The 26,911-nt window shown below is 54.6% G+C and overlaps 1 pseudogene; it reads left to right on the plus strand.

Moving 5' to 3' along the window:
* The first annotated feature begins 4,382 nt into the window (after positions 1-4,382).
* On the plus strand, positions 4,383-13,459 carry LOC133361387 (serine/threonine-protein kinase H1 homolog; annotated as a pseudogene).
* The last annotated feature ends 13,452 nt before the right edge of the window (positions 13,460-26,911 follow it).

Below are 26,911 nucleotides of genomic sequence, written 5' to 3' on the forward strand. Positions count from 1 at the left end.
ACGTCACGCATCTGGGGGGGGGGGTTAAGAAATGTGACGTCACATCAAATTGCGCAACTTTAAATAAATATAGACAACACGTTCTACCTAATTAAATAGACTTTTTAATAAATGTTTTCTCCTACAATATCAGAGTGCAGCGCCACATTAAATACGCACTACAATGACAATAGTTTAAAGCTATTTGAAGCATGTTTTATGCTTTATTTGGGGGGGGGGGCAGAGCTTTGTGACGTCATATTTGAGGGGGGGGGGTCTGACGTTTTGTGACGCCGTGTGACGAAGGGGGGGGGGGGTAAAAAATCGTCCAAAATCGCGTGACGTCATTTATGGACGGCCCCTTCGGCATGAAGCCTCGGCAGCCGGTCTGCTCGCGAGAGACGCCTATTGGCAGGCGGAGGGATTTCAGTTCGCACCCCGGCGGCACGATCATGATCATCACGTTGGCCTCTGCTGAGCACAACTACAGAACTGTTAAGGGGCCGTCCATAAATGACGTTACCTCGACTTTGGACCATTTTTGACCCCCTCCCCCCCCCTAGTCACACGGCGTCACAAAAAGTCAGACCCCCTCCCCCTCAAATGTGACGTCACAGAGCTCTGCCCCCTCCCCCCCAAAACCATAAAACATGCTTCAAATCGCTTTAAACTATTGTCATTGTCGTGCGTATTTAATGTGGCGCTGCGCTCTGATGTTGTAGGAGTGTTGCTATAACAATTAGTGTTGTTAGAAGAATTCTATGTTTATTTAAAGTTGCACATTTTTATGTGACGTCACATTTCTCACCCCCCCCCCCCTCGTCAACATCGTCACAAATGTCTGACCCCCCCCCCCCCTCCACGTGCGTGACGTCATTTATGGACGGCCCCTAACCAATAAAAAAAACATTTTACCAGGTAAGGACCACTGAGAGTATAGTTTTTTCAGAAGCGAATTGGCCACAACAATAGCTAACCAATCAACCTCCTGGAGCAGGCGAGGCAGCTGCACCCTCTGCACGACGCTGCTTCATCTTGTCCCCGATTCAAACCGCGGTGGCTATGAGATGTTAACTCCCTCGCCTGGTCTACAGGAGGTCGTGGGTTCGATCCTGACCCCGACGCCTACTGTATATTGGAGTCTGCGTGTCTCTCTCTCATCATCACGGTGGCTAGGAGATGTTAACTCCCTCGCCTGGTATACAGGAGGTCGTGGGTTCGATCCTGACCCCGACGCCTGCTGTATATTTGGAGTTGCGTGTCTCTCTCTCATCACGGTGGCTAGGAGATGTTAACTCGCCTCGGTCTACAGGAGGTCGTGGGTTCGATCCTGACCCCGACGCCTGCTGTATATTTGGAGTTTGCGTGTCTCTCTCTCATCATCACGGTGGCTAGATGTTAACTACCTCGCCTGGTCTACAGGAGGTCGTGGGTTCGATCCTGACCCCGACGCCTGCTGCTGTATATTTGGAGTCTGCGTGTCTCTCTCTCATCATCACGTGGCTAGAGATGTTAACTACCTCGCCTGGTCTACAGGAGGTCGTGGGTTCGATCCTGACCCCGACGCCTGCTGTATATTTGGAGTCTGCGTGTCTCTCTCTCATCATCACGTGGCTAGGAGATGTTAACTCCCTCGCCTGGTATACAGGAGGTCGTGGGTTCGATCCTGACCCCGACGCCTGCTGTATATTTGGAGTTTGCGTGTCTCTCTCTCATCATCACGGTGGCTAGGAGATGTTAACTCCCTCGCCTGGTCTACAGGAGGTCGTGGGTTCGATCCTGACCCCGACGCCTGCTGCTATATTTGGAGTTTGCGTGTCTCTCTCGCTCCCTATGGTCGCGCTGATTTATCTCCAGCTCTTCCTGGGTTTCCCTCCACATTTAGAATCAACATTCATGCGTTTAGAACACCACGCCGCCATTGACCCTGGCCATTGACCGAGCAATCCAACGTTCCTACCAGCTCCCTCCGCAGGAATGTGTTCAATCGTCCCGCCTATGACCATCTCTCCGCAGACGGGCGCACAGTTAGTGCGTATCGACATTCCCTCGGTCCCGTCTATACAAATCCGCCTCACCTCAACGAGAACCAACCTCTTTGTGGACTAGGAGATAGCATGGCTTTTTAAGCATTGTTTGCATGACTCTCCTAAAATTTTAAACACGATTATTATAACGCCAATTACAGTGAGTTCTCCCATAACGCCGCGTGTTTTCACAACGCGAATTAGATATAACGTGGTGAATGCATGAGGGAACACATTGTTTTTTTATAACGCGGATGCGAATTGGATATAACGCGATTGAGTGTGGACAGAACTACGCCGCGCGAGTAGCAATATGCGGTGGTAGGGCTGTCTCTGCGTAGCATCGCACAAGGCAGTGGGATGCTGCTGGATGCTTCTAGACGCTACCCACGCGCCTGAGGCTTTGTTCAGCCTGCGTGCGCATCTCACGTGTTAGCGCGGACTGTGCTCTGACCCTATATTATTTATTGTTTCGTTATAACGAGATTTTTCAATAACGCGGTGTTCTGCAGCAACAAACCACATGTACCTCGCAAAGCCTAACTGAGATTCAAGACTCATCTTTTGGAGTTGGCCGACCATCCCTAATGTAGGATCACAGAACTTGGGCAATTGTTGGTCGCGTCGGGTCTGGTTAACCTTCCCGATTGCCTTTGGTTTCCCTGGCCTCTATTATTTCAATCAACGAAAGGCGTGTCTGTTACAAATTAATAATATGAAATCGGTCTTTATTTATCTATCCAGGGAAGCTACAACGAGCGCAAGGACTCACGTTCAGGAGGGTTCTGTATTGTGTTTGTAATGTTGTGCTAAGCCATTGGGTGAGTTGCGCTTATTAGTAGTAGTATTATACACGTGGGAAGAACCCGGAGCGCGGAGAAAAACCACGCGGAGCGAGGGGGGCGACCACTGCATCCTTTACAGATGGAAACAGATGGAGATTAGTCCACGCGTTGCTGGGCTGCCTTTTCCGCTGGCGAGCCAGCCAGGGGATGGGGATTGTGGTGAGCTGCGGTCGAGCGGGTGAGGGGTGGGGATTGTGGTGAGGGTGAGGGTTGAGTTTCGAGAGCAACATGGAAGAACGGGGAGATGCGGCAAGATCAATGAAGACGATAGACATGGAGTAGGGAGAGAGGGGGTAGAGAGGGGCGGGGGGGGTAGAGAGAGGGGTAGAGAGAGGGGGGGTAGAGAGAGAGGGAATGGGTAAGGATAGCATAGAGTGAAATCTATTGTGGAATCTTTCATTTAAAAAAGAGGGGGGGGGAGAGGTTTAAATAAAGCAAAGCATAAAAAAAACTAAATGATGAACGAAGCAAAGTGCCGACTACACCGAGCATCTTTTTGTTTCCTCTGATCGTAAAAAACGAAAAGAAAACCAATGGTGGGTGGGGGATCCATGATGACGATGATCATTACGATGTTGATCACAACGACGATCGTGATGATTACAAGACAGCGCCTACGGTGATGCAACCCCCCCTCCCCTTCGGAGTTGTTCTATTGTTCTGAGCCCCGCCCCCCTCGCCCTCTTGCCCCTCCCCTCTCCGGCCGGCGCGTTCTTTGCGTGACCGTGCGCGCATTCCGTCACGCAACCAACGTCGCGCCAGGTACGCGCCAGGGATTGTGTTTACATGCGGCACGATCGCGACACGATAGGGGTTGGGGGGGCAGGCACGTGAGAGGCGGGGGGGGGGGAAGGCGGGGGGGGGCAGGCGAGCGTGGCTGCTTCCCACCGGGGATTCCTCGCCTTAAATCCCCTCCTCCGATCTTGGGAGACACAGACAGCGAGCGAGAGAGACACTCACACAAGAGACAGGGAAACAGTGGCGAGTGAGGGAGAGAGACACAGACAAGCACACACAGAGACACACACAGAAAGCAGTGGCGAGGGAGAGAGACACAGACACACACAGAGACAGACGCACACACAGGGATAAAAAGACACACGCAGAGACAGCCGTGGTGAGCGAGAGACACGCGCACTCGCGCGCGCGACAGGGAGACGAGTCGTCGCGTGGAGCGTGTCTGGAGGCGGCGGCTGCTGCGGCAGGGGGCGGGAGTCGAGGGGGTCTGCGAGGAGGAAGCCGAGACGAGACCCCCCCCAACCCCACTTCGCACGCCATGGGTCTCGCCGGCGAGCAGCTCCGAGCACAGCGAAGCCTTCTCAGCGGGCAAACCCCGAGAGCGCCCGCTCCGAGTGGCCGAGTGGCCGGCAGGGAGACGTCCCCAGCTGGGGTCGGGGCGCCGTTCCTTGCGTAAAACGGAAAGGGTGCTCCGTGCAGGAGGCGGAGGAGAAGAGGGGGGGGGCGGGGGGGTAGAGGTGTGGGTAGGGGGGTGGGAAGGGGGGGGGGGGCAGCCAGTGGCACCCCCGCCGCTATGGGATGCGCTCACAGCAAGATCCTTCCCGACTGCCCCAAGGGTGGCCACGTGGACTTCGTGAAGACGGCCACGAGCGGCGTCGAGAAGCAGCACAACAAGGAGGGCAGAACCAAGGGGGGCTCCAAGGACAAGCAGTCGACGACCCGTGTCTGCTCAAGCGGCGGCGGCGGTGGCCGGCGACGGCGGCATCGGCGGCGAGTACATCGACCCCTCGTCTCGCAAAGTGGCCAAATTCCGCGCGAAATTCGACGCGCGCGTCACCGCCAAGTACGACCTCTCAAGGCGCTGATCGGCCGCGGCAGCTTCAGCAGCGTGGTGCGCGCCGAGCACCGCTCCTCGAGGCAAGCCCTACGCCATCAAGCTCGTGGAGACGTCGGCCACGGAGGGCCGCGAGGCGTTTGCCAGGGCTGCGCCTGCGAGCTGGCGGTGCTGCGCCGGGTTCGGCACCCAACACGTCGTGCAACTCATGAGGTGCTCGAGACGCCGACGCGCACATACCTGGTGATGGAGCTCGCCACGGGCGGGGAGCTCTTCGACCGCATCCTCGCGCGCGGCCTCCTTCACGGAGCGCGACGCGGCGAGGGCCTTGTCCATGCTGCTCGAGGGGGCGCCGCTACCTGCCACGCGCTGGGGCATCGCCCACCGCGACCTCCGGCCCGAGAACTTGCTCTACTATCACCCGGGCGCGGACTCGCGCCTCTTCATCACGGACTTCGGCCTCGCGGGCAACGTGCGAGCGGGGCAGGGCCCACGGGCAGGGCCAGGGCGCGAGGGCACGAGGAGGACGGGGACGGGCTGGGGCCGTCCGTGCGGACCGCGTGCGGGACGCCGAGTACACGCCCCCCGAGGTGCTGAGTCGGCGCGGCGCGTTTACGCAGGCGGTGGACATGTGGGCCATCGGCGTGATCTCTTACATCCTGCTCAGCGGGACCATGCCCTTCCGAGGAGGAGACGAAGAGCCGCCTCTTCAGGGCCATCCTGCGCGGCAAGTACAGCTACATTGGCGAGGTGAGAGCGGAGGAGGCGAGTGTCGAGGGGGGTGGGTGGGGGGGGGGGCACGCGGCGACCAGGGTAGAGGTGAGAGATAAACGGAGAGAGAGGCAGGTGACAGGGGCCGGAGACAAAAGAGAGAGAGACAGAGATGGACAGTGACGGGAGTTATACCCGCTAAGTAATGGCTTGTACCGCGCACGCATTTCAAATATTTCGTTACAACAGCGCGCTCGCGGTGAGCGGTGCACCACGTCGCGTCTCTTCTGCAAGGTGACATCACAGGAGCGAGGACGCAGTCGGGCACGTGGCCGTTCATCCTCACATTGCCCGGCGACGGGGGGAGGAGGGGGTGTGCTCAGGCCGCGTGTCCTTCACAACGAGTTGAACTAAAACTTAAACTATTTTCTATTTTACCAGTAAGGTGCCACTGAGCTACGTAGCTCTTTTACAGACGCAAACCTGGCCACTAATGATAGCTCAACGAAGTGGTTTGTCACGTTGAAAGTTATAGTATCAGCCAAAGACGCGAAACGCTTTGGTGAAGTTGATTCTAAATGTGCAGGGAAAACCGGAGGACCACGGAGAAAAATCACGCGACCACAGGCGAGAGAGACATGCAAACTCCAAATATGCAGGCGGCTCAGGGTCAAGATCAAACTATGATGTTAACTACCTCGCCTGTACACCAGGCGAGTAGTTAACATCTCGCCACCGTGGCGCCCGATAGATTCAGGTAAATATATCGATATATATACGTAATGTGTTATTCCTGGCTCGCCAGCAGAATGCGGTACACAAAGTAGCTATCATCACGTGGGAACTTATAACAGCCAGATACTCTAAACGCGTGATTGTTGACTCTAAACGTGGAGGAAAAGAAACCGGAGGGAAAACCCACGCGACCACGGGGGAGAGAGAGAGAAAGACACGCAAACTCCAAATATACGGCAGGCGTTTGGGTCGGGATCGACCCGCACGACCTCCTGTGCACCAGGCAAGATAGTTAACATCTCCCAGCCACCGTGATGATGATAAGAGAGAGAGAGACACGCAAACTCCAAATATACAGCAGCAGGCGTCTGGGTAGGGATCGAACCCACGACCTCCTGCGCACCAGGCGAGGTAGTTAACATATCCCGGCCACCGTGATGCTGTTAATCGTCGCAGCTCGCGAATTGACCCGCGTTAGAGAACGGCCCTGCGGACGCATGTATCGCAGAACTACTCCGGAGATCCCTGTCCAAGGGCCTTGCCCACAGCGAAGGACGCAATTCTCAACATCGCGTTCAGTTTACGCAGTCATTGGCTGAGACCCATGATCTCGCTACACCTGGAATCACGGGCGACTGGAATCCGGGTTCAAACCCAGCTCATCAGCGGTGCCGGCTGAGTGATCTGACACAAACATTATGAACCCTGCTGAGTAATGGGTCCATGTTCGCATGGTGTCGCGGTGCTGGTGGTGCTGGTGGTGGGGAGCGTGAGAGAGGTGCGGATGAGTTCCTCTTTGATGAGAATGTTGCCTTCGGGGTCGCTCCAGCGAGCGTGGCTCCCAATTAAATGAGGGACAGGAACAAGTCCCGTCTTGCCTGGGGGTCCCGGGCCGCGACAAGAGACCCCCCCCCCCCAACTAGACTCCTCCACATCGTCCCCAAGCCAACCCTCCTCTGCCCTTCTTCAGCCCGCAAGGTCACGCATCAACTTGCGTCCTCCGTGACCTTCTGTCCCTGTGGCCCATCTGCCCCTCCCTCCCCCCCACCTCCCCCCGCCTGTCTCCTCGCCCCCTTACTGGAGCACAATATAACGTGTATCATCATCCAGTAGTGGATTAATCGTAGTTCATGATGATCATCATCATCACGATGACGTCTGAATGGGAGGGGCTATCAGGTCGCTGTACAGAAGCAGTGGACCGATGTGTTGTGGAGGGGGAGAGCCAGGCAGTCATAGGCAGAAGAGAAGAGGTCTTTAGCCTGGATTTGAACATGGACAGGGGGGGCTATGGAGGACCCATAGACTCACAGAGAGATCCACAAACTCACACAGAGACCACCGACTAACAAAGAGACCCACGGACTCACAAAGAGACCCACAGACTCACACAGAGACCCATAGACTCCACACTGAGACCCACAGACTAACAAAGAGACCCACAGACTCACATAGAGACCCACAGACTCACATAGAGACACATAGATTCACACTTAGACCCACAGACTAACACAGATACCCACAGAATAACACAGAGACCCACAGACTCAGAGAAACCCATGGACTAACAGAGAGACCCATAGACTCACACTGAGACCCATAGACTTAGATGATTATATGGGTCTCTAAGCCCATCCAGGGCCATATTCTGGTCACCCTGCACGGGCAGCGAGGCGAAGAGTTTTACAAATCTCTGAGTGATCCACCAACCCTTGCTTTCCAAAGCCCTGGGCCACAGACTCGCATATCCACCACGCCCAGCATGCGAATATGATGAATCAAGCGATTATCTTTCACAAGTCGGGAGGCTCGGGAGAGGTGGCCATAGTGGTTCGCACACTGCGTCATGAACCATGCGACCTGAACGTGATTCCCGGCCACGGCTAACATCAGTGGCGAGTGATATCTGACTGACCAGCGCGGCGAAGTGACGATCAGTCTCCGTGACCGCCGCGGCGTGCATGCGGTGCGTGCCACGTGGTGTGGCACTGCTCCACGAAGATCTCGAGGCGTCCTGGGACGGGTGTTGAACTGGACTCGTTCGTGTTAGCGTCTACAGCGACCTCCACTCCCCCATCACCACCCACAGCACCGCGTCCTAGCGTCCTACCCCCCTAGGGATTAACACCTCCTCGCAAAGTCACCAGCTAATTAATTTCCTGTTTAATTAGGGGAGTGTGTGGTGAGCGCCGGGGGGGTGGGATATTTATTTGGGGGGAGGAGGGGAGAGAGAGGGGGGGGTATTTAGTTTGGAGGTGGGGGCTGGGGCTCGAGGGGCAGGGGGTCAGAAGGGTGAGGGGGGGGGGTGGAAATGCAGGGGCGCTGCGGTGGCTAGGAAATGTCATCTCCCTCGCCCGGTGTACAGGAGGTCGTGGGTTCGATCCCGATCCCGACCCTGACAGCTGCTATATATTGGAGTTCGCGGCGTCTCTCTCTCTCTCCAGTGAGAGCGTGGATTGTTACTCCGGGTCCTCCGATGTTTGCCCCCCCCCCCCCCCCCCGCCACATTTAGAATGAACATCACGCGTTTAGATTCATTTGGCTGCGACACATTTCCGCGTGATGATGACGATGATAAGCCACCGCTTCGTTGAGTGATCATTCGTGATGTCCAGGTCGCTTCTGAAACGATCTACGAAGCTCAGTGTGGTCTCACACCTGGTAAAATACACAAATAATAGACTTTAATTTCCGTGTGTGGCCTCGAAATAATAGAATTTGTTTCAATATAGTGGACAACGTTTTGGGCAATGGCACAGACAACGAGAAGCCAGAGAGTTTATGACAAGAGCTGTTTACATCATTCTCGATTTGAAGTTTTCGTGACTGCAGGGATCCATACTCTTTGGTTCTTTCGGTAAAGGCATGTAGGTACTGTATAATTATTTCATTTAACATCTACGTGACTTTACCGAAAGAACCAAAGAGTATGTTTACATCATTGTTTATACATCATTTGTTTACGTAATAGGTGTAAATCATTGGTTCGCATCATTTGGGGCCTGATGAGAAATACATTTTGAAGTATGTCTTATCATGACCCCAAGTTTTTCTAAACAGCCGTACGAAGAGTTACCCTGGTCAACAGCGATAGACCACCGTACGAACTCTTCTGATCTGTATTAATAGCCCTGAGCACGTGTGTGTTTGTATAGGTCCTGGGAGTGTATGTGTAGCGGTTAGCGCACTACGCTACGAACCCGTCGACCCGAGTTCGATTCCCGGTCCTGAGTCCTCACCTAGGTCGACTCAGCCTCAAATGAGTATCTGGTGCGGTGTGTAAACGTCGCCACTGGGGAGACAAAGGCGGCTGGGTGTGGTGTTTGTCATCCACCCACCCTTCATAGGTGCTCGCTAACAGCACTTACCCCCGACACTCTGTTAAGGCTACACGGAGGATCTTCATCTGTGTCTGCAGCCACTGTACTTTTAAATGATGTGATTGTCTCGCGCCAGTTCAACAGCAAATCAAAGCTCCCCCCTCCACCCACTCCCCTCACCCCCCTCGCCCCCACCTTAAATTCCTCCATCCCCCGCACCCCCTCCTCGGGCCCCGCGGCACCTGGTCTCACCTGGCAGTGACGTCAGAGGCGGCAGGTGCCGTGACGCGCGAGGTGTGGCGCTGTCACGCGAACAAGTCGCAGTGACCCCCCCCTGCTCCCTCCTCCCCTTTCATCCCTGCCCCCCCCCCCCGGAGCCCCCCCCCCCCCACCTCGGAGCAGGAGCGGAGAGGGTGGGCGATTTGGGGGGGGGGCAATCACCCCCCTTGAGAGAGACCCCCCCCCGCCCCACAAATCGGTGTTTCATTGATGTTACGCGACAATAAACAGCCCATGTTTATTTAAGGTTGCTGATCTCGGGACTTATTTATACATCCTGGCATTTTGAGAGCGCCCCCCCCAACCCCCCCCTCCATCCTTGTGAAGTTTCTATATCCGCCCGTGAGTCATAGTCACACCTGTACACTGTCACACCTGTACACTGTCACACCTGTACACCTGTACACTGTCAGTGACCCCTGCACGCAGTCACAACCTGCACCCAGTGACACCTGTACACTCTCACCCCTGCACACTGTCACACAGTCCCACCTGTACACAGTGACACCTGTACACGTGCACCCCCCCCCCCACCTTCTTCCTCGTTTCCACCTCCCCCCACCCCACCCCACACATCGCGTGCCACGCGCTCTGACCCCCGGCACGCGCGCCCACGGTCGTCGCGTGCGAACGGGAGAAGATGTCACGCAAACATCACACACACACACCACACACACACACCACACACACCACACACCACACGCACACACCACACACACCACACACACACACACCACACACCACCACACACCACACGCAACACACCACACACACCACACACACACACCACACACACCACACACCACACGCACACACCACACACACCACACACACACACCACACACACCACACGCACACACCACACACACCACACACACACACCACACGCACACACCACACACCACACACACCACACACACACACCACACCACACACACCACACGCACACACCACACACCACACACACATCACACACACACACCACACACACACCACACACACCACACACACACACCACACACCCACACCACAACACACCACACACACAACGCACACCACACGCACACACCATACACCACACACACCAGACACACCCCACAGACACACCACACCACACACACCACACACACCACACACACACACCACACACACACCACCACACACCACACACACACACTACACACCCACACCACACACACACACACACACACACACCACAGACACACACACACATCACACACACACACCACACACACCACACACACACACACCACACACACACACCACACACCACACACACCACACACACACACCAAACAATACACACATACCCCACACACATCTACTACTCATCGATCGGGGTCCTCCACCTACCCAGCACCACACTTTGCACAATTCTTTCCGACCCCCCCCCCAGACTGCTCCTCCCTCCCTCACCTCCATCCCCACTCCTCCCTCCCTCCCTCACCTCCCTCCCTCACCTCCCTCCCTCACCTCCCTCACCTCCCTCCCTCACCTCCATCCCCACTCCTCCCTCCCTCCCTCACCTCCATCCCCACTCCTCCCTCCCTCCCTCACCTCCATCCCCACTCCTCCCTCCCTTACCTCCCTCCCCACTCCTCCCTCCCTCCCTCACCTCCCTCCCTCACCTCCCTCCCTCACCTCCCTCCCTCACCTCCATCCCCACTCCTCCCTCCCTCACCTCCCTCCCCACTCCTCCCTCCCTACCCCCTTCTCCTCCCCTGTGTGTGGTGTGTGTGTGTGGTGTGTGTGGTGTATGTGTATGGTGTGTGTGGTGTGTGTGGGGTGTGTGTCTTGTGTGTGTGTGTGTGGTGTGTGTGTGGTGTGTGTGTGGTGTGTGTGGTGTGTGATGTGTGTGTGTGGTGTGTGTGTGGTGTGTGTGGTGTGTGTGTGTGGTGTGTGTGTGGTGTGTTTGTGTGGTGTGTGTGTTGTGTGTGTATGTGTGTCTGGTGTGTGTGGTGTGTGTGTGGTGTGTGTGTGGTGTGTGTGGTGTGTGTGGTGTGTGTGTGTGGTGTGTGTGTGGTGTGTGTAGTGTGTGGTGTGTGTGGTGTGTGTGTGCGGTATGTGTGTGTTGTGTGTGTGTGTGTGTTGTGTGTGTGGTGTGTGTGTGTGGTGTGTGTGTGTGTGTGTGTGGCGTGTGTGTGCGGTGTGTGTGGTGTGTGTGTGTGTTGTGTGTGTGGTGTGTAGTGTGGTGTGTGTGGTGTGTGGTGTGAGTGTGTGTGGTGTGTGTGTGTTGTGTTCATGGTGTGTTGTGTGTGTGGTGTGTGTGTTGTGTGTGGTGTGTTGTGTTTGTGGTGTGTGTGTACACATGTCTTTGCAATGTGTGTGTCAATAGCCACCCTGGACACTCCTGCAAACGCGATGTTCTAACCTATGCGAAATCTCTTTTTGTGTTAATATATATTTATAAATAAATACAAATATAATATTTGTATAAGTATATGTAATTGTATTTATATACTTTTATATATAAATTAAAATATCTATTTTTATATATAAATATATGTTTATTTATATCAATAAAACATATAAATACAAACATAAAAACATTGAAATAATTTAATATTTATGTAAATAAAAAATATATTTATATAAAGAGACCAAAACAGCACTTGCCTCAACAAATGAAAAATGCTATTCGGCGAAGGGCAGGGACCTTTCTCTTTGTCTCTATAATCCTGTCCAGTGTCCAGTTTGTTGTCCTTCCCCCGCACCACCGATGAGCACGGTTGGCTACGTACGGTGCGAAAGAAGTTCAACACACACACGCGCAGACACACACAGAGACACACACAGACACACACACACACCTTGTCCCATCTCTACCCTCAGCCTTGGCCCAGCGTCTCCAACGTGGCCAAGGACTTCGTCGACGGCTTGCTGAAGGTGGAGCCGACCGAGCGCCTCTCGGCCGCCCAGGCGCTGCGTCACCCGTGGGTGGCCTGCGCCGTGTCGCCCTCCTCCGTCTCGTCCTCGACGTCCGCCACGGACGATCACGCCGCCGCGTCCACCACCACCCGCCGCCACCGCCGCGGTCAACCCCTCGCCCGCGGTCGGCTGCCGTCCAGCGGCGTCGTCCGCGTCGTCCGCGTCGTCCCACCGCAACCTGCAGCGCTCCATCTCGCAGAACCTCGCGCAGAGGCGCGCCGCCGGCTCGCGGGCTCACAGCTCGCGGTCCGCCGCCTCGGGGCGGTCTCGGGGCGGCGGCGGAGGGGTCGTGATGATGGGTCGACACCACCACTCGCGATATGTGCAGCAGCAGCAGGAGGTGGAGCAATATTGATTGGACGCAGCGTTGCCGGAAGACACTCTGGCGTCGGGCATTCGTATCGACGGGCAACAGCATCGGGAAAACCAGCAGCGGCAGCAGCAACAGCAACAATAACAACAATAACAGCAACAACAGCAGCAACAACAATAACAGCAACAACAATGACAGCAACAACAATAACAGCAACAACAGCAACAACATCACCAACAACAATAACAGCAACAACAACAACAGCAACAACAACAACATTACCAAAAGCCAACGAGACCATCAGCGGCTGCTACAGCTGCAGCAGAGGGGGGCATTTGGCACCACTTAGAAGCAGAAGCGACAGCGACATGAGCAGCAGCAGCAACGTTCTCGTGTGGCAACAGCAGCAGCAGCAGCATCAGCAGCAGCAACGTTCTCGTGTGGCAACAGCAGCAGCAGCAACGTTCTCGTGTGGCAACAGCAGCAGCAGCAACGTTCTCGTGTGGCAACAGCAGCAGCAGCACGAGCAGCAGCAACGTTTCTCGTGTGGCAACAGCAGCAGCAGCACGAGCAGCAGCAACGTTCTCGTGTGGCAACAGCAGCAGCACGAGCAGCAGCAACGTTCTCGTGTGACAACAGCAGCAGCAGCATCAGCAGCAGCAACGTTCTCGTGTGGCAACAGCAGCAGCAGCACGAGCAGCAGCAACGTTCTCGTGTGGCAACAGCAGCAGCAGCACGAGCAGCAGCAACGTTCTCGTGTGGCAACAGCAGCAGCACGAGCAGCAGCAACGTTCTCGTGTGACAACAGCAGCAGCAGCATCAGCAGCAGCAACGTTCTCGTGTGGCAACAGCAGCAGCAGCACGAGCAGCAGCAACGTTCTCGTGTGGCAACAGCAGCAGCAGCACGAGCAGCAGCAACGTTCTCGTGTGGCAACAGCAGCAGCAGCACGAGCAGCAGCAACGTTCTCGTGTGACAACAGCAGCAGCAGCATCAGCAGCAGCAACGTTCTCGTGTGGCAACAGCAGCAGCAGCACGAGCAGCAGCAACGTTCTCGTGTGACAACAGCAGCAGCAACAGCAGGAGCAACGTTCTCGTGTAGCAACAGCAGCAGCAGCAACAGCAGCAGCAGCAACGTTCTCGTGTGGCAACAGCAGCAGCAGCAACGTTCTCGTGTGGCAACAGCAGCAGCAGCACGAGCAGCAGCAACGTTCTCGTGTGGCAACAGCAGCAGCACGAGCAGCAGCAACGTTCTCGTGTGACAACAGCAGCAGCAGCATCAGCAGCAGCAACGTTCTCGTGTGGCAACAGCAGCAGCAGCACGAGCAGCAGCAACGTTCTCGTGTGGCAACAGCAGCAGCAGCACGAGCAGCAGCAACGTTCTCGTGTGGCAACAGCAGCAGCAGCACGAGCAGCAGCAACGTTCTCGTGTGACAACAGCAGCAGCAGCATCAGCAGCAGCAACGTTCTCGTGTGGCAACAGCAGCAGCAGCACGAGCAGCAGCAACGTTCTCGTGTGACAACAGCAGCAGCAACAGCAGGAGCAACGTTCTCGTGTAGCAACAGCAGCAGCAGCAACAGCAGCAGCAGCAACGTTCTCATGTGGCAACAGCAGCAGCATCAGCAGCACGAGCAGCACCAATTGAGTCGAGCAGTGCCGGCATGGGGGGGGGGGGGGACCCTGCAGACTCAACACCCAGGGACGCACGCGGTCACCCACCGTCTAGCCGTGCGCTGTATATATATAATAGGCGACGTTTCGAGCAATGGCCCTACTTCACATAGCAGGTACAGAGAGAGGCCATGCTTCAAAAGTGTAACTCTCATCGGGGTCCCATGGTGTAAACACGTGCAGCCGGCAAGTCTTATCGTCCACTCTGGCTCTCTATGTATGTGCTATGAAGAAGGCCCATTGGCCGAAACGTCGCCTCTTGTATATGTTTGTTTCCTTTTTAGGCAACGGCACACAGTGTTGTTATTGTTGACGAACGTGTTGACTTGTTGTTGTTGTTGTTTGTGCACCACTGCCAGCAGCAGCAGCACCAGATGTTTCGTGTAGCCGTGTAGACGATTTGCAACCGAATGTGTCAGCGAGCGCCTATTAAGGCCGGTGCCGCTCGGCACACGACACAGTGTAGCGGGGGCAGCACCACACACGCCCGACCGCCTTTGTCTCCCCGATGCTTGTACCGCTTCGACGTTCCCTACTTCGGGTCGAGTCCGTCACGGTGGCTCACGACACCGCGACGCGCGCCCGTGGCTGCGCTGTGACACGCGCGTGGCTTTTCTTTGTGACGTTTACAGAATCCGCAGTCTGCAGGGTCGCTATCGCGAATAGCCCCAGGTGTGCGTTAGAGCCTCATTTCTCGAGGGTTGCTTATGAACAACAACAACAGCAAGAGCAAAAAACCACGGCGCCTCGTCCTTTGTTTTTGATACGGACTGTGACGGGAAAACGACGCGCGTGGGGCCTGGCCACCACGACGCATCGCGGGGCTGACAAGCGGCCCCATGGGCCATGGGCGAGACTGGTGACGGAATCGCAGCCAAAGGATGGGGACGCGAGAGATGGGGAGGGGGGGCGGAGGGGTCTGGCGGGGGAAAGACCAGGCACGGCGGAGATGGAAGCGAGTTAACCGATCGAATTTTCTATTCTATTTCGGAATTAATAAAGCGCCCTTTCCAGAATCTTTATTTAGGTTGGAAGAACCCGATGAGCCACGATGCTCTTTCTGGCCCCACAGATGTCCAGTGGCACATGACGCGGAGGAGCGAGGTGGCTGACGGTTGTGACGACGACGACGACGATGAGAGATTATTTGAGATGAAATCGGCTCACGCCCCGCGGGAGAGACGAGATGGATGGATCGTAGCGGTCTCGTAGGACACGTGCGGGATGGCCACACGGCGTTGGGGTGCGGAGGGGTGGGGAGGGGTGGGGAGGGGTGGGAACCTTCATCCAGCAGTGGATAGATCACGGCTTAGTACGATGTTTGATGGTTTTGGTTTTTTGAACTCACGGTTTGCAGAGTGCGTGCCCCACGTGTGCAGGAGGAGTTTCACGGCGAGCTCGAACGCGTCGGCGTGTGGCGCACACGAGCACCACTGAGTGTCACTGAGTGTGAGCGTCACCGAGTGTGCCCGAGTCTCACTCAGTGCCACTGAGTGTAGCCGATGGTCCCCACGTGTCACTGATCAGCACGGATGTGGCGGCGTCTTGGCACGAGGGACGCTCCGAACCGAAACGCCTCCTCACCGTCTCTCCGCCTGTGACCAAAACTCAGAATCAGAATCTGTATTTAAAGAGGAGGAATCCGATGAGCTATGAAGCTCTTTGCGTTTCACAGGTGTCCAGTCGGGGCGGGTGGCATCGCCCGCAGAGTCGGGGAGGAGCCAGACCCCCGGCTCGCCAGGCGAATGCAGTCGAGCAAAGTGCGAACTCCACCAGTGCTATGAGCACGGGGATAGAGCGTTTCTCCCTCGCACACGCGTGGGTTTTCTCTGGCGGATGGTGGGGGGGGGGGGGGGGGGGGTGCTCCGGTTACCTCCCCCGCGCGTCAAATTGTACGCTAACACCTTAAGACACAGAGGACCGCGGAGCTCGGGCAACTGTCGGCCGCCAATGGGCAATGCGGATTGTCCGAGGGCCGCGGTGCGAAACGCCTCCACGGCTGTCTATGTCCCCTGCCATTCCGCACGGGTCATTCTGCACGGGTCATTCTGCACGGGTCAATCCGCACGGTTCATTCTGCACGGGTCAATTTGCACGGGTCATTCCGCACGAACTGACGAGGGCGTACGGGGCGGCGAGGGCAGTCATTCACAGCCGTGACCTCACATAATGCAGGGTTGCTTCAAACAAAACATGTTAACGACTTGTATGGAACTATCGTTTAAATAGCAAAACAAAAGAACGGATACAAACACTGTGACGTGATAACAAATGTCACGTTAATAGCTTCAAAAGGTCGTAAGGTCCCCCATTTGTTCGCCGTCGTTGTCAACGCGTGCCTGGAATCTTCTCCAGTTTGGTCCCCTGAGCCGTGGAGGCAGCACATTTCCTCGCAAACATTCTCAGAAGTGTTCACATTTGTTGTTTTGTACCCCCCGAAGCACCCTGGACTCGCCGGCTCCACTGAGACGGAGCGTCGCGTTTGCAGCGGCCCTCGGATGGGGCGCGCGAGTGATTCACGCTTTCGGTAGCCGCCGATCCGCTGCTCCCCCCCCCATCTCCATCCCTACCTCCAATCGGCTACGAGGCCAAACGGGACGTCTTGACAACAAGCGTGTTCAGTTGCAGCTCGGTGTGCCTGCGAGAGTTGGGCATTTAAAAATTGAAAAAAGACTGACAGATATAGGATGTTGGCACGAGAAATGGATTGCCACGGAAGGATGCTGCTGCTGCTGCTGAACCCAAAGAGTGACCCAAACGTAGAAGTAAGCAAAAGGTCGCAAGTGGGAGAAGACGACCTGATGGTGATAATGGTGATGATGATGGTGATGATGATGATGATTCAGGCAGCGGTGAGAAGGAAACTGGCCACTGCCTGAATACATATGTAGGAGCATGGACAACAACAGGGACATTCAAAGTGTGCTATTGTTGTTGTTGTTGCTCGGAAAAAGGGGAATGGACCGGAAAGAGAGGAAGACGTCACAGAGAATGTCTCGACGAGGACGACACGATAAGAGAGTGGTGCCAGAGAGATGTGGCCACCACTTGGGCAGATTGGCACAAGACAGAGGGAAGTGGAAACAACAAATAACGAAATGTGCAGTGGACACCTACTACGGGCTTTATCTGCCCATGGATCGTGATGATGATGATGATCACTACCTCGACCCTGGTCCGCATTTTACAACCACGATCATTTCACACGCACACACAAGCGGCGTGTCGCTGAATGTGGGGAGCGGTGGCGCAACGGTTAGCGCTACGCTGCGCTACGAACCCGGCGACCCGACTTTGATTCCCGCTCACGGCCAATACCGGTGACGATTATCTGAACGGGTCCTGCCCCCCCCCTAGGTCGACTCAGCCTCAAATGAGTACCTGGTACGGTGTGTAGTAAACATCGCCACGAGAGAGACAAAGGCGGCCGGGCGTGGTGTTCGCCACCCACCCCCTCGTTTGCCGTGCCGGCCTTCATAAGTGCTCGCTAACAGCACTTGCCCCAGCAGTCTTTTGAGGCTATACGGGGGATCTTTGTCTTGTCTCTGTGTATCTAGGTGTATGTGTTTATGGTTTCATCTGTCTATGTGTGTTTGTCTCTCTATGTCTGTAAGTATGCGTATGTCTGTACGTATGCGTCTGTATGCGTGCGTGTGTGTACGTTGAACTTCTTTCGCGCCGTACGTAGCCAACCGTGCAAATCGGAGGTGCGGGGAAATCGGAGGTACAGGGGGAGGGGGTGGTGTGTGTCTACGCGTGTGTGTGTACGTGTGTGTGTGTACGTATGTGTGTGTGTACGTGTGTGTGTCTGTGTCTCCATACTTCACCGCGCCTGCACCTGGGTGAGTAGGGGTGAGGTGAAATGGAGCGATAAATTCGTGCACCCGACGACATCACCGATCATAGATTTGCCCGTGATATATATGGAAGAAAGTGAACGTGGCTTTACCCACGTGCGGTCACCGTGGATCGAGATTAATTGGCATCGGTTCAGCACAGTCGACCCATAATAAACATACATCGCGTCAATCATGATCGTAATTTGGGGGGGTTAATCGCCGTGTCGATCAATTGCCAATCGATCCGTCGATCGGGCGATGATGTGACACGGCTCCCGCTTCACTCCTATTGGCTTCAGATCATCATCAAGATCTCGGTGATTCCGTCGCAGTCTGTTTTGATCGTGACCCTCGTGCGGGCGACTCGGCTGGGCGCGCGGGTGGCTCAGCTCCCTGCCACCCCGCACTGCCTGGGACCACAAATGGACTCGGTCACAAATATCTACGGGGCCATTTAGTTTTTTTGGCCAGTGTCAAAAAGTAATGAATAACACAGGAGTTGTGTTAAGATGTGCAAACCCCAAATAGATACATTTTGCAAGGAAGCAAGTGCTACATTAACCACACACGGCATTTGTGGCAACACGTGCAAACAAAGACGTGCTCTGACAATGCGCGCATTGTCTTGTAAACTGATTGGCCTACACCAGAGACAGGCTTTTTCATGGCCTAGTCTCACCAGCGCCAGGCCAGAGAACGCCAAAGGGCGAACAGCACAAAGTCAATGGAAGAATCGGAGCATTTGTAGCTCGGGTTGAGCAGTTATATCTATGGGACCTTCTGTTGTCAGTACGTGTTGATGGCCACGATTCCATATTCAATAATCCGTTTCTACGTCATGGTCTCCACTATTACGTGGTAGTGTCCACTAGTACGTCGTGGTCTTCACCGTTACGTCGTTCGTGTTGGCACTGTTGATTTCGTCTACACCGCCCGTTCCTCTCGTTTGCTGCACCAGGCTACAGGTCACGCACGTGCATGCACTGCACTGCTAATTTAAAGTAATCGTAAATTATCGACCATAGGTGATTTTTAATCGATTGATCGTAATATGCACCACTTAGCCCCCTACCCCCTCCTCCCCACTACCCCCACCCTCACCACACCCGCACCCCCACCCCGTGCGCACACAAACTGCACGATGTGTGTGTGTGTTACAAGAGAGATGTTGTAGATTTTTGTTTTTTTTTACTTCGATATTTTTGCACAAAATTCCCGTTGGGTGTCTCCATTTCTTTCTTTATTGTTATTGTGAGGAATGAGTGAGAGTGGACGAGGTGGTGAGGATTGAAAGGAGCGGATGGTTGGGTGCGGGAGATTCCAAGTCACACGCTCACGGACCCTGACGGCCACTCGCACCGAACAATAAAAAAATTTACTTTATTTTTTATTTTACCAGGTAAGGCCCCACTGAGCTATGTAACTTTTTTTACAGAAGGGACCTGGCTATCACAAATGATAGCTCAACAAATTGGCGGCTTATCATCACGTGGAAATATAGAACGGACAAATACTCTGAAACGCGTGATTCTTAACGTGGAGGGGAAAACTGGAGGGCCCGGAGAGAAAAATCCACGCGACCACAAGGAGAGAGAGAGACACGCAAACTACAAATATTCAGGCGTCAGGGTCGGGATTGAGCCCACGACTCCCCTCCTGTATGCCAGGTGAGGGAGATAACATCTCGCCACGTTAATGCCTGGATGAACGGTCGCCTCTTATAAGAGCCGGAAGCTCAGCAGCCTTCAGCCTGGATGGTGCCGAGGATGGGAGATGGCACGGCAGTACAACACGTTGCAGGTTTGGGCTGCGAAGTGGCCAGTAGATAGCAGTACAGCAATGGATTATTGGATCCATCTGTGCGGAGCACTTCGTATTACCCCCGTCGTGTGTATGGCCGGGTGGGTTTTCTCCAGGGTTATCCGCTTCCCAGAATCAGGATTAGAATATTGATTTAAACTTGAGTTATCCGATGAGCTAGAAAGCTCTTTTTGACAGATGTCCAGTCGGGACAGGTCAGAACGCAACAACAACTGAGAATACACAAAACACGATAGGAGTGCAAAGTATAGGAAAGGTAAACAAATTACTTGATTAAAAAAATATCTTCAAATAAAACTCAACTGTGCTTTATTTACGTCGCACACGAAGCCAAACGCTCGCCAATGGAATTGGCGCAATATCCCACAGTCGTAGGAGGCTACCTATCATCTACCAATCACCACCAACCTTCATCTTATTATAAAAGTCCGGCGTTCCGTGTGTCCATTTGTCCGTCAACTAAATGATGAGAACCTTTTAGAAGGCCTGAATCAAAGAGTTATAGAGAGTGGACCGCCGGCTACACACACTACATACAATAGAGTCAGTAGTATCTACTACACACCCTACATATAATAGAATCAGTAGTATCTGCACACATTGGAAGTATGTGTAACGGGTTCCGGAGACACTTGTAGAGGTAACTTTTTTATTACAATCCAACACTCCAACAGTCCAACAGTCCTGATACTCTGTAACAACTCCCAGGTACACAGCCTAGGTACACAGCCTAGATACACTACTCTGGCTACGCTCTGGAACTCGCCCTCACAAGGTCGTAGAGTCGGGAGTTCCAGAGTCCCACCACTGGCTCTCGCAGCGTCCCAGGGTCCTGAGATGGCTAGTCTTGGGTCTTGGGTCTTGAGCTACGACTGGCCCTGATCGTCCAGGGAGCTCCCCTTTTATGCCTAGCCCCCAACGAGGGGTGGGGCCGTGTGCGCCCCCAGATATCCCACAGAGCACACACAGCCCCCCCTCTTTGGTGGCGCCAAGCGGATTAAGCGCCTGGGCCACCTGGGAACCCAACGCCTGGCGCCAAGAGGCCTAAGCGTCTGCCCCGCCTGGGAACCCAGCGCCTGGCGCCAAGAGGCTTAAGCGCCTGGCCCGCCTAGGGTCCCAGAGCCCCCAGCAGCCCCTCCCTTCTTATGTCACTACATTACCCTCCTCTATGTAGCCTCCAGCCGTCCCGGCTGTCAATAATTAGAAAGTTTAAATTAACAAAAGGGAGAGAGAGAAAAAAAATACGCGAGCCTCAACAGGAAAAGAAAAGAGAACAAGAAAGCACCCATAAATACCATAACCAACCTGTACAACTTTACACTATATACAAGCATCAATCAACAAAAAGGTGAAGCAATGATACGTGAACAAACGACCCGCGGCACACCTAGCCCTCCTCGGGATCCGCATAAAAAACGGGGAATTAACAACAAATATACAGATTCCGACGCGTTGGATGCACAACCACCGCATGGATGGCAGGGTTCCACACCACCCTGCCAGCCTCCCATCCGTCAGGTGGTGAGAAGGCGAAGACCAACATGTCTATCACCCCTCTACACACACTTATCCGGACGTCTGTCTACGTCCCGGGTCGAGAAGTCGTACTTCAGGACCGACCCATGTACTGGGCAAAGAAGTCGCACTTCAGGGCTGGTCCAGTATCTACATTTTAAAATATATATATAAAATTTACATGACACAAACAAAATAAATCTGCCTGCTCTTGTCCATAAATGGTGGCCACACGCGCGAACCGCATCTCCAAGGCATCCCGTGCTTGCGTCCCAGCAGCCCTCAATGAGCACCACCACCGACATTACATGTCAACCATTAGCACCCCCCGCCTTTCCAACGTGGCGTCTCCATCCTAAAACCCCGCACGTCGGCCATATCGGGGGGGAATTTCAACCCAGTCTCTCTCCAAGACTCGCATCGCAGCATATAGCTGTACCGACCGAGCTGAGACCCAGTGTCTCTCCAAGACTCGCATCGCAGCATATAGCTGTACCGACCGAGCTGAGACGACCCAGTCTCTCTCCAAGACTCGCATCGCAGCATATAGCTGTACAACCGAGCTGAGACCCAGTCTCTCTCCAAGACTCGCATCGCAGCATATAGCTGTACCGACCGAGCTGAGACGACCCAGTCTCTCTCCAAGACTCGCATCGCAGCATATAGCTGTACCGACCGAGCTGAGACGACCCAGTCTCTCTCCAAGACTCGCATCGCAGCATATAGCTGTACCGACCGAGCTGAGACGACCCAGTCTCTCTCCAAGACTCGCATCGCAGCATATAGCTGTACCGACCGAGCTGAGACAACCCATCGTTCACTCCCTGCACAACATGCACCCTAACAACTGAGGGATACAGTCCCAACGTAACGGGACTACACCTGAACACCACGAATCTCCAGCCCACTGTTTCAACGCGCCTCGGAGTGTTTCAATCTCCGGGCCGTCAGGGCGAGCCTACTGCTCCAGACGCACCACGGAGGGTCTCAACCTCCGGGCCGTCAGGTCAAGCCGTCAGCCATTCCATGACGGGACCACACTCTCCGAGCCATGTGAGCGCACAGCCCACTAGGCTAGACATGCCACGGAGTGTCTCTATCTCCGGGCTGTCAGGTCAAGCCGTCAGCCGTAGCATGACGGGACTACAACTCTCGTGTTAGACACACAATACCCACTGGGCCATCCTGGTCAGGATCTGCACCCCAAGATATTTGAGAGCCAGCATGACAATTCCAAATCCTTGGCAGCATGTCACCATCTCAAGGTAAATGCCCCATACAGTCTATACCTCGTTAACAATGACAGCACAAGCTATACATTAACAATCACGAACAAAGCTCAATACAAACCATACATTGTTAACAATCACAAGCAAAGTTTCGCACACACATTGACAACACTCACGAGCGAAGCTCCACACAGTTTACCCAACAACAATCACGACTCCCCGACGACAACGAAGAAAATGTCAACAAAAAAACATTAATCCGGAGCGCGTAAATGGACGAAGTGTCAGGGGCCTGGTCTCCCGACCTCCAACCTTTGGCCAGAGCAGCAAAGGCGGCGACCAGCGTGTCGGTCGATGTGCCGGCCCCGGCGCCGTTTACAGTAAGAATGGCGCCCTCACTGTCCGGTCGCAGCGCTGATGATGCGGTATGGTAAGTTGAAGCCAGCTGTCGTCCGGCGGTGAAGGTCGCAGCGCTGATGACGCGGCGTTGTTTGGTTGGACCACGCTGGGCCTGGAAGTGACGTCACTCCCAGTGGTCGTTGCTCCCTTGGCAGTCGTGACGACACACCCGGAAGTATCCCCCACATCTGTGGGGGGAACGCCGGTGGCGGGAATGGCAGCGGCGGGCTCGGGCGAGCGCCGCGCCTCCTCTCTCCCTCCCGCCATCGCCCGTGAGCACCGCTTCTCGCCCAGGAGGGAGGCGGTGGCGCAGAGCAGCTCTGTGAGGCGAAGCAGCACCTCCTCCATCCCTGCTCCCGACGCTGGAGAGGGGACGGTCGGTGGAGCAGACAGCTGCTCAGCCGGCGGTGCAGCGCCGCTGTCGGCCGGCGGTGCAGCGTCGCTGTCGGCTGGCGGTGCGGCGTTGTTGTCGGCCGGCATTGGCCGCCCCATCGCTGCCTGCTCCTCGACATCGCCGTCAGGACTGAAGGTACGTGGCTTACTTCTTGTCTCCATAGCCACTTCTGACGCCAAATGTAACGGGTTCCGGAGACACTTGTAGAGGTAACTTCTTTATTACAATCCAACACTCCAACAGTCCAACAGTCCAACAGTCCTGATACTCGGTAACAACTCCCAGGTACACAGCCTAGGTACACAGCCTAGATACACTACTCTGGCTACGCTCTGGAACTCGCCCTCACAAGGTCGTAGAGTCGGGAGTTCCAGAGTCCCACCACTGGCTCTCGCAGCGTCTCAGGGTCCTGAGATGGCTGGTCTTGGGTCTTGGGTCTTGAGCCACGACTGGCCCTGATCGTCCAGGGAGCTCCCCTTTTATGCCTAGTCCCCAACGAGGGGTGGGGCCGTGTGCGCCCCCAGATATCCCACAGAGCACACACAGCCCCCCCCCCTTTGGTGGCGCCAAGCAGATTAAGCGCCTGGGCCACCCGGGAACCCAACGCCTGGCGCCAAGAGGCTTAAGCGTCTGCCCCGCCTGGGAACCCAGCGCCTGGCGCCAAGAGGCTTAAGTGCCTGGCCCGCCCAGGGTCCCACAGCCCCCAGCAGCCCCTCCCTTCTTATGTCACTACATATGCACCACCACCATCATTAAATATCACCATCATCAACCACCACCATCAACCACCACCATCATCAACCATCGCCATCATCACCCACCGCCATCATCAACCATCACCATCATCAACCACCACCACCATCATCAATCACCATCCTCAAGTGGCTTTAACAGCCACTAGATGCAATGTTGCGAGAGGGTTATGGGTAGGGCTGGTGTGAGCTGGGCTCGTTGGCCAGTGTGACCAGCCATAGGCCATAGGGGATTATGTAAACATCACATTAGCATCTCATTTGCATCTCATTGTTCGCCACTGGTTGAGTCGTGACGTAACCAACACGGTGGTGGCGTGTAGTGCAGGGACGTGTGGTCAGGGGAGGCAGGGGAGGAAGAACCTCACCTGTCATACTCCAATGAAAATAGCTGTTACGAAAAGTAAAAAAAAAGAATAAAATAAAATAAATATTAAGATTGTTCCACTGATCTGTGTTATAAATGGCATTTCTGTACGATTCCAATCATTTTTATAGTCAAAATCGCCAAATTTCCGTTGCTCCGCTGCAAATACAGGAAGAGACGAGAGGTGAGGCAGCGACGAGCTCAGCCTCCCCTCTGATTGCGCAACCCCTCAGTAACTGGATGGAGCGAGGGCAATACGCGCGTGCCTGTTACTATCTCAGTATGTCACCAATGTAATGTTTGTAGACCCCTTCATTTCATGTCCTCGCCTAGTAAACTCCAGGTAACTTATTTCACGTATGTGTATAAAGATATTTAGGCTCGCTGGTCTCGTCATGAAACTGCAATGAAAAAGCACCAGGGGAGGCAGCTATCACATCTGCCTCACTGAGGGGGACGAGTCTAACACGCCCCCCTCAGTGAGGACACGCCCCCTCAGCGAGGCCACGCCCCCCTCTGTGAGGCCACGCCCCCCTCAGTGTGTCAATGTCTCTGACACGAGCCAGTGCCTCCCCAGCCATTGACCTCACCGCACGTCGCTGGTGTAGCGCAGTATATAAATATTGCAACTCACTGCTCTACGGGAAGTCTCAGCGTGTTCAACGTGACCTGGCACGTGGTCGTGACGGGCACCGCGAGATGCGAACATCTCCGTCCAGTGCTCGCCGAGCTGCATTGGCTTCCGGTTGCCGAACGAACTTGTTTTCATTTATAAATTTGTTTTCATTTATTTTATTTTTTACCTACGTGACTTTACTGAAAAAACCAAAGAGTTTGCTGATCTTGTCTCTCAATAAGTAATATTTTAAAAAAACTTATTTTTAAACACGCTTTAATGAAATGTACCGTACTAGCAATGGAAGAACTCCACGACTCCAGGACGTGGCCCCGAAGCTTGCCATAACGTAAGGGACCATGGCCAATTACAGCCAACGTCAGTTGACCGTGGACAATTAGACCAAAGCCGAAGCATAATATATAAAAAATATGTTAAAAAAATATATAATTAATCATCTTTATGATACAATATAGTATTGTCATCAGTATGACATAAGCATACCAACTTTGCAGGCGATACCACATTGGGAAGTGGGTTAACCTACTCACGCCGGATTGTGCCCGCCCCGCCCTCACAGTCGCCCATATTTGCGGAATACACCACGCCGCCGTTGACCCTGGCCATTGACCGAGCAACCCAACGTTCCTACCAGCTCCCTCCGCAGGAATGTGTTTTGGGCAAGTTTGGACCGTGGTGCCGGCACGCGATTGGCACGACCGACCACTCGTTTGGAATGACCTCACGGGATCTGTAGCTTCCACTGTGAATCACACCTCATGGTACATACCCCCCAAAAGTATTAACCTGCACCCCCACCCCCGTCCCACCTGCGCAACCAACCCACTCACGTTTTATTATAACTACACGCTTTTTATTAACTCACTCTGTCTGTTGTTGTTGTCGTTGTTGTATCCTCAAATCTTGTCACTCAATTTTAAACGTTCAGTTTTATAAGGGCACCACGGGGTGACCAGCCCCTCCCCACCCAGCCCCACCCAGCCCCACCCAGCCCCACCCCTACCACCCCCCACCCAGCCCCACCCTCCCCACCCCCTCCCCACCCTCCACACCCAGCCCCTCCCCACCCTCCCTTCTCCACCCAGCCCCACCCCTCCCATTTTTGGATGCACGACGGACGGACGGACACAATAATCCCCTGTGGGCTAGTGTTACCAGGAGGTTCCTACCAGTAAAATATATATTTTAAAATGACTCAATTCACTCCGGTTGGGGCCCACACGGAGCAACAGCGCTCCCTACGGGCAGGAGCGGAAGTCCTCAATTCTTAGCGCGCGTTTATCCAGGAACGCCTCCCTGAGTCTCAAGACTCCTTGTTAAGATGGTCCTTGCCAGGTG

The sequence above is a fragment of the Lethenteron reissneri genome, chromosome 72 (assembly GCF_015708825.2).
Source record: "Lethenteron reissneri isolate LAM-NWPU_2019-01 chromosome 72, ASM1570882v1, whole genome shotgun sequence".
Classification (NCBI taxonomy): Eukaryota; Metazoa; Chordata; class Hyperoartia; order Petromyzontiformes; family Petromyzontidae; genus Lethenteron; species Lethenteron reissneri.